General features: G+C 34.7%; 1 protein-coding gene across 1 annotated transcript in view; it reads right to left on the reverse strand.

The window, feature by feature from the left end:
* Positions 1-5,457, reverse strand: part of LOC106478877 (serine/threonine-protein kinase OSR1-like) — a 124,924-nt gene extending 119,467 nt beyond the window's left edge. Inside the window, exon 1 of the mRNA XM_022382565.1 lies at positions 5,365-5,457. The gene's annotated coding sequence lies outside the window, so the exon portion shown is untranslated. The remainder of the gene's footprint in view (positions 1-5,364) is intronic.
* Positions 5,458-5,977: the final 520 nt, after the last annotated feature.

Genomic DNA, 5,977 nt, shown 5'->3' on the forward strand with positions numbered 1-5,977 from the left:
GACAAAGTACATGATAGATCTAGAAACGATGCGTCATAGTAGTCACGTGACTCGCTGACGCTACACTTTCATTCCAAAATTAGGGACGGCTAACTCAGATAGCCCTCGAGTAGCTTTGGGGGTAAATTCAATTAACAAACAAACAAACCAGTGCATAATTCAGAAGACTACATATTTTTTCCAATCGTATTTTATTCTGAATCAGTACATACATCAGGGATATTTGTTCTGTACTTATTGAGTATCATGCCATTTCCTAGGTCGTATGTAGGTAGAAAGTTTTATTTCTCCCATTCTCTACACTATATGATACGAAAAACAAAACATAGAAATTACGTTTTCTGTGACACAGGTAACTGATAAACCACGTGAAACGAAAAATTAAACACAGTTGAAGACAAAATTTAGACCACTTCGTTATTCATAACCGACTTAAGGCTGATCTGAATATGTAGAATGAGTAATATCGAAGGTAAGTTCTATCGAAGTTGAAACAAAAGTCTTAACTTTCTAAATAATTCAGACTATTATTATCATTGGTATGTTTGAAAATAATTAGTTTGCTTTGAAAAATTCACCAAAAATAATTTATATATATATCACTTCTTTTCTTTTTACGAGACTTGTTCCCTGTGTTCAGAGTTCGATACCCGCGTGGGTACAGTGTAATATGGTGTTTATAAGCAAATACACAAAATGATAGGAAATGCTGTGTTTTCTCTACTACAATAACAGCCACGTCATTAAAGTGAAGTGAAATGAACCATTGCTCTCTTATTTTTTGATATTTTAACCTGGGAGTACAGTAAACATGAACGATATATTCGTATTATACTTATTTGAATCCTTACTAACATGATGCTAAAACTGAAAGCAAAGATTCTATATTTACATACACTAAATTCTGTGTTTAATGTATTTGTATTTAATATCTTTAATATTTAATAATTCATGTATTTTGACTATCGTTTAATTTGTTTTGTCCTAGCGCAATGCTACAGAACAGGCTAGCTGCACTCTGTCCACCGCAGGTAATCGAACCCGGGATTTTAGAGTCGTAAGTCAGTAAACTCAACGCTGACCCACTGGAAGATTTTTTTTTTTTTATATATTTATGCTGGTGTAATGGAAGATGAAACTAGAAATAGGCTTACAAAACTTTCATATCTAATCTATTTATATTTCTGTCAGTATTTCAAAGTTCCTTGAACATCCAAACAACCATGAACATTTTAATCATACTTGAGATTTATGGCAGAGTTTTATGTTATTCCTTATTATCATTGATGGATGGAGTACAAACAGGATGGTTACAGCAAAGGGAAGCCGGATTGACCTTGCGTTAACGAGTCAGTATAAGGAAGTACGTGTTTAGTATAAAACTTCAACGATTAGTTCCAGTGTAAAGAAAGTCTAGAATGAAATACTTTGTCCCTCGTTTTTCTCAGCTAATGTTAAATAACAAAGCAATTAAATTCTAGATTCTAATTAGTTTTACAATACAGTCGCCATATCGGCGTCTGGACTACGAGTTTATTATGGTGAAAGCGGAGCTGCTGACTTTATTAGCATGTTGTTATATGAAAAATATTATTGATTGGTCCAAGTATATTATTATGTTAATATCACCGCATTGTAAGTAACTGCTTATTATAGAAACAGTGTCGACATTCACAATATTTTAAAAAGTGTTTCGGTCAAGGACTGTACTTTCAAAAAACCTAGAATAATAGTTTTTATTAGAATACAGACTTAAACAAGAGGGAATCCTCAATATACACGGCACTTGAAATTATTTTAGGCAGGATTAGAGTAAATTAATCTATGATACTTTTTGTCCATTTTATTAGCTATATTTTTCTGCGCCAGGAATACCAAGTGTGAGACGCGCGTATGCCCGATTCGATTTTATTACTCATCAGGATCTTTACCAACCTACCCTCAAATTGAAATTATTTTAGGCAGGATTAGAGTAAATTATTCTATGAGACCTTGGTCGTTGTAAGATATATCAGTCAAAAGGATTTCACTTCCTGAGTCAGAAACTGTAATTAGATCTCAAATCGGTCAAGAGATGGCGGAGCTATGAGCTAAAAGTTTGTACTTGAAAACAACAACAACAACAAACACTCAGTAATTCTATGAGCCGCTATGTCGCGACTAAAAAGAACAAGAACTTAATTATCTTTATTCCTATGTGACGTCAGTCGAGTTCTTCTCGCGACCTTGAATTGGATACATATTGCCCGCTGGTAAACCACATCAAGGTTATCTTTAGTAATATTTGTATTAACGGTACTACAGCATCTAGCTCCTTGTAAACTTGACAGTGATCTTCACACAATCATAATTCAAAATCGATTTAAATTATTGAGGGTTGAGTACGTTACGTTCAAACCACTTGGAATATTCAAGTCAACAAATGGCTACAAGGCCACAGTGGAATGAATGTTTCAGAAACACATTTTGACATTGTTTAGTTTTTCGTAGACAGTGTACGTATAATAAGTGTTTTCAATGTAAAATATTCGTATGCTCAGATCATATATCTTGAATTTAATGACATTACAAGACAAAGGAATATGAATCAAATTTGGGTACCAGGACCATTCAGAAAAAGACCTGCAACAAATCTTACCTCAGCCGTGATAAGCAAAGTGTGGCGTCTTATAATAGGTTAGAATCCATGAACACGAAGATCATTAGCAAAAGCCGTCCGTTTTTCCCAGAAAACAGCACACAACATAACCAAGAAAGTTGCCAGTCTGGAAAAGCGACACAAGTCACAAGTACTCGGGCTGCTACCACGACATACCTATTCAATTATTCAATCGTTGCATACTTCAAGCAACTGGAGGATGAAACTGATGTTTATTCTATTCTATATACTAGTGAAGATGGCTGATGCAGCACCTCTGAATTTCTGAGCGATCGGACTGTTGAAACGGGCGCCCTGGTTGAATCATGAAAAACCCGAAAGGAGGAATGGTGTGTTTTGACATGAACCTGTGGTATTCTTAGGTTAAACTGACTTCTGCAAAAGTGTTAGGTCGGTCCGCTTTATAATGAAAGGATCAGCGAGATAAATTACAAAGTAGATTTGAATTTAACTACTAACAGAATTAAAGTTAAGAAATAAATATACTGGACATGATGTGTGAAATAAGATGAAAATAATTTTTAGTTGTTCGATGGAAAAAAAACACGGTGTTCGTACTTGCGTTAGAACACTAGAGGGTCGCTTTCTACTAACTCGTAAATTGATTAAGTGGATTTTTCCATTGGGATGTTTCTGTTCAAATAACTCACTTGAGATCCTGTGTAGACTTTTTTAAATATAGTGTTTCTTACTTCACGGGGAACATCGGATTTACTCATAGCAACTAGCGCTTCCCACGTGATGGTTATTTTCATACAACATAGGGGAGGCCATCCTCTAGATATCATCTGCTCTATCAGTGAAAGACACGCTATCATTTACCTACTTGCAAAAAAGTGCACTATTATAGCAATATTTCCCACAGGTGGAGCGTTTATTATTTTTAAAGAATAACTAAGAAACAAAGGCAGCTTGAATAATGACATTTTAAAGGTTTTCTGGACCACTTGTTACGTGAAAACTTAATACACTCAGAATAAATGAAGGATACTTAAAATTTCTCAATTAAAATAAGAATGCAGAAAACGCATGGTATGCCTGCACACTAAAGCTTTAAATGGAGACTTTTGCTGCAGGGTTATTGTACAATCGTTAGATGAATTGTGACCGAACGTGGCGACATGTCTGTAACGACATGGTCAGGCTCCAACTTCGTTTTGACATAGTGTACTCAACTTCTGTTGATTTAAAGGTAAATCTTAGCTTCTTTGTGATAATGAACTTCACATTTTTATGACTTGATCGAATTTAAACACAGTTAATAATGGACTTCTTCCAGTTGACATCTCATGCTTTGGAGACAACATGCAATGGTGCCATTTATAAATCTTATCTGGAATATTCTCTGCGATGTCAACCATATAATAACCAGCAATGTTCATTTGCTGAAACATCTATTATCATTTTTGGCTTTGACCAAAGAATGATTAGATAATACAATCGAGTTAATCGTGAGTAAAAGTTTGTGTCAGAAAGAGTAAAATACTTATATTTATTGAAACATATTTGTGTTTGAAATACTTGTTAAAAACACGAGATTTAAAATCAAATACCAACACTTCAGCGTTACTTGAACTTTCACCTTCTCAGTGACATGTTGATAGTCATGGCTCTGGAATGTGTGTAGCAGTTTTAATTGTTTGTTAGTTTTAGAGCAAAGCCATATTGGGCTATCCGTATTTTAGCATTGTAAGTCCGAAAACTCACTGCTGTCCCAATGGGGGACAGTAATCTTAACTGTATACTGAGACCATGATTCTTGTTAGTATCCAATGCAGCAGTTTATCAAGATTCTTTAAATGCACTCGAACATTATTTTTTAATTTTTTTATTATTTATTAATATCAACTTCATATTAGAGCAAGCTACTTACTTAGAGCGAAACTAAAACGTCCATCTGCTAATAAGTATAATTAATTAAATATAATTTGTTTAAGCTCCTACTGATAAAGAGTTAACGATATTTTAGCCTTAATCACAATAATATATCACGATATTATATTAACTTAGTAGATTTAGGTTAGTCCTAAACAAAATATTAAATATCAAGACAACAAGATTGTTTGTTTTTTGAGTTTCGCGCAAAGCTACATGAGGGCTATCTGTGCTAGCCGTCCCTAATTTAGCAGTGTAAGACTAGAGGGAAGGCAGCCAGTCATCCCCACCCACCGCCAACTCTTGGGATACTCTTTTACCAACGAATAGTGGGATTGACCGTCACATTATAACGTCCCCACGGCTGAAAGGGCGAGCATGTTTGGTGGGACGGGGATTCAAACCCGCGAACCCCAGATTGCGAGTCAAGCGCCCTAACCACCTGACCATGCTGGGCCTAAGAGAACAAAGCAAAGTAATCTCTATAATGAAAATAGAATAATAAAAAAGAAGACATTTTTTTGTTTGTTTGTTGTTAAGCGTAAAGCTACACAAGGGGATATATGTGCTGTGCTAATGACGAGTATTAAAATCCGGTTTTTAGCTATGTGAGCTCTCAGAATCACCATTAAGCCACTGGAGGGCAAAAACAGAATTAAAAAGTAATAAAATTAGATATATATATATTAACAGTCTAGCCAATACTGTTAGTGAAGGTAACAATGAAGAAATATATATCGTATCTTATTTAGGAAACATATATATAAACAATAGCTTTTGGTTGAACTATTCTGGTAGGATTAATTTTCTTTGAAAAATGTAACACCAACCTGAACTTCCCCCAACTCTCCCAAACCACTTGTGACCAATGAAGACCAACGAAACAACACTGTCAGTGCAACGTTAGAGGAACGTGGCATCTAATACAAATATCTATGATGCTTATTACTGTTTAGACTTTAGACTATGTTAAGTCAAGTAGTAAGAATTTACCAAGAGTACACACTACATTATGCCATTATAGCTATCCTTAGCCACTTAAAACACAAGAAGCAGGAAGTAATAAATAATGTTAAATCGTCTGTAAAAGCTGAAAAGGAAATACGATAATCCTCTAGAAAGTTCAATGATAATAAGAGTAAGAATTATCAAAAAAGTTACAGCATGCGTTAATGTGGCATATGTACTAATTAACAAAAACCACTGTAACTAAGTTAATGACGTAGTGTCATACTACATAACTCAATTGCTATGTAACTAGTATTAACTATAACTTAAACTAACGGGAAGTAAACCAATGGTAATCAGCATGCTAAAGCGGTTCACATAGACAGTTCACAGCTCCAAATTTTTGTGTAATATTCCAGTTCAAACTTGCACATTCCAGTTTACAGCGCAAGAGATTCGCCAAGGCTAAATACAGTGGCTATTTTTTTGTATTTA

The sequence above is a fragment of the Limulus polyphemus genome, unplaced genomic scaffold (assembly GCF_000517525.1).
Source record: "Limulus polyphemus unplaced genomic scaffold, Limulus_polyphemus-2.1.2 Scaffold258, whole genome shotgun sequence".
Classification (NCBI taxonomy): Eukaryota; Metazoa; Arthropoda; class Merostomata; order Xiphosura; family Limulidae; genus Limulus; species Limulus polyphemus.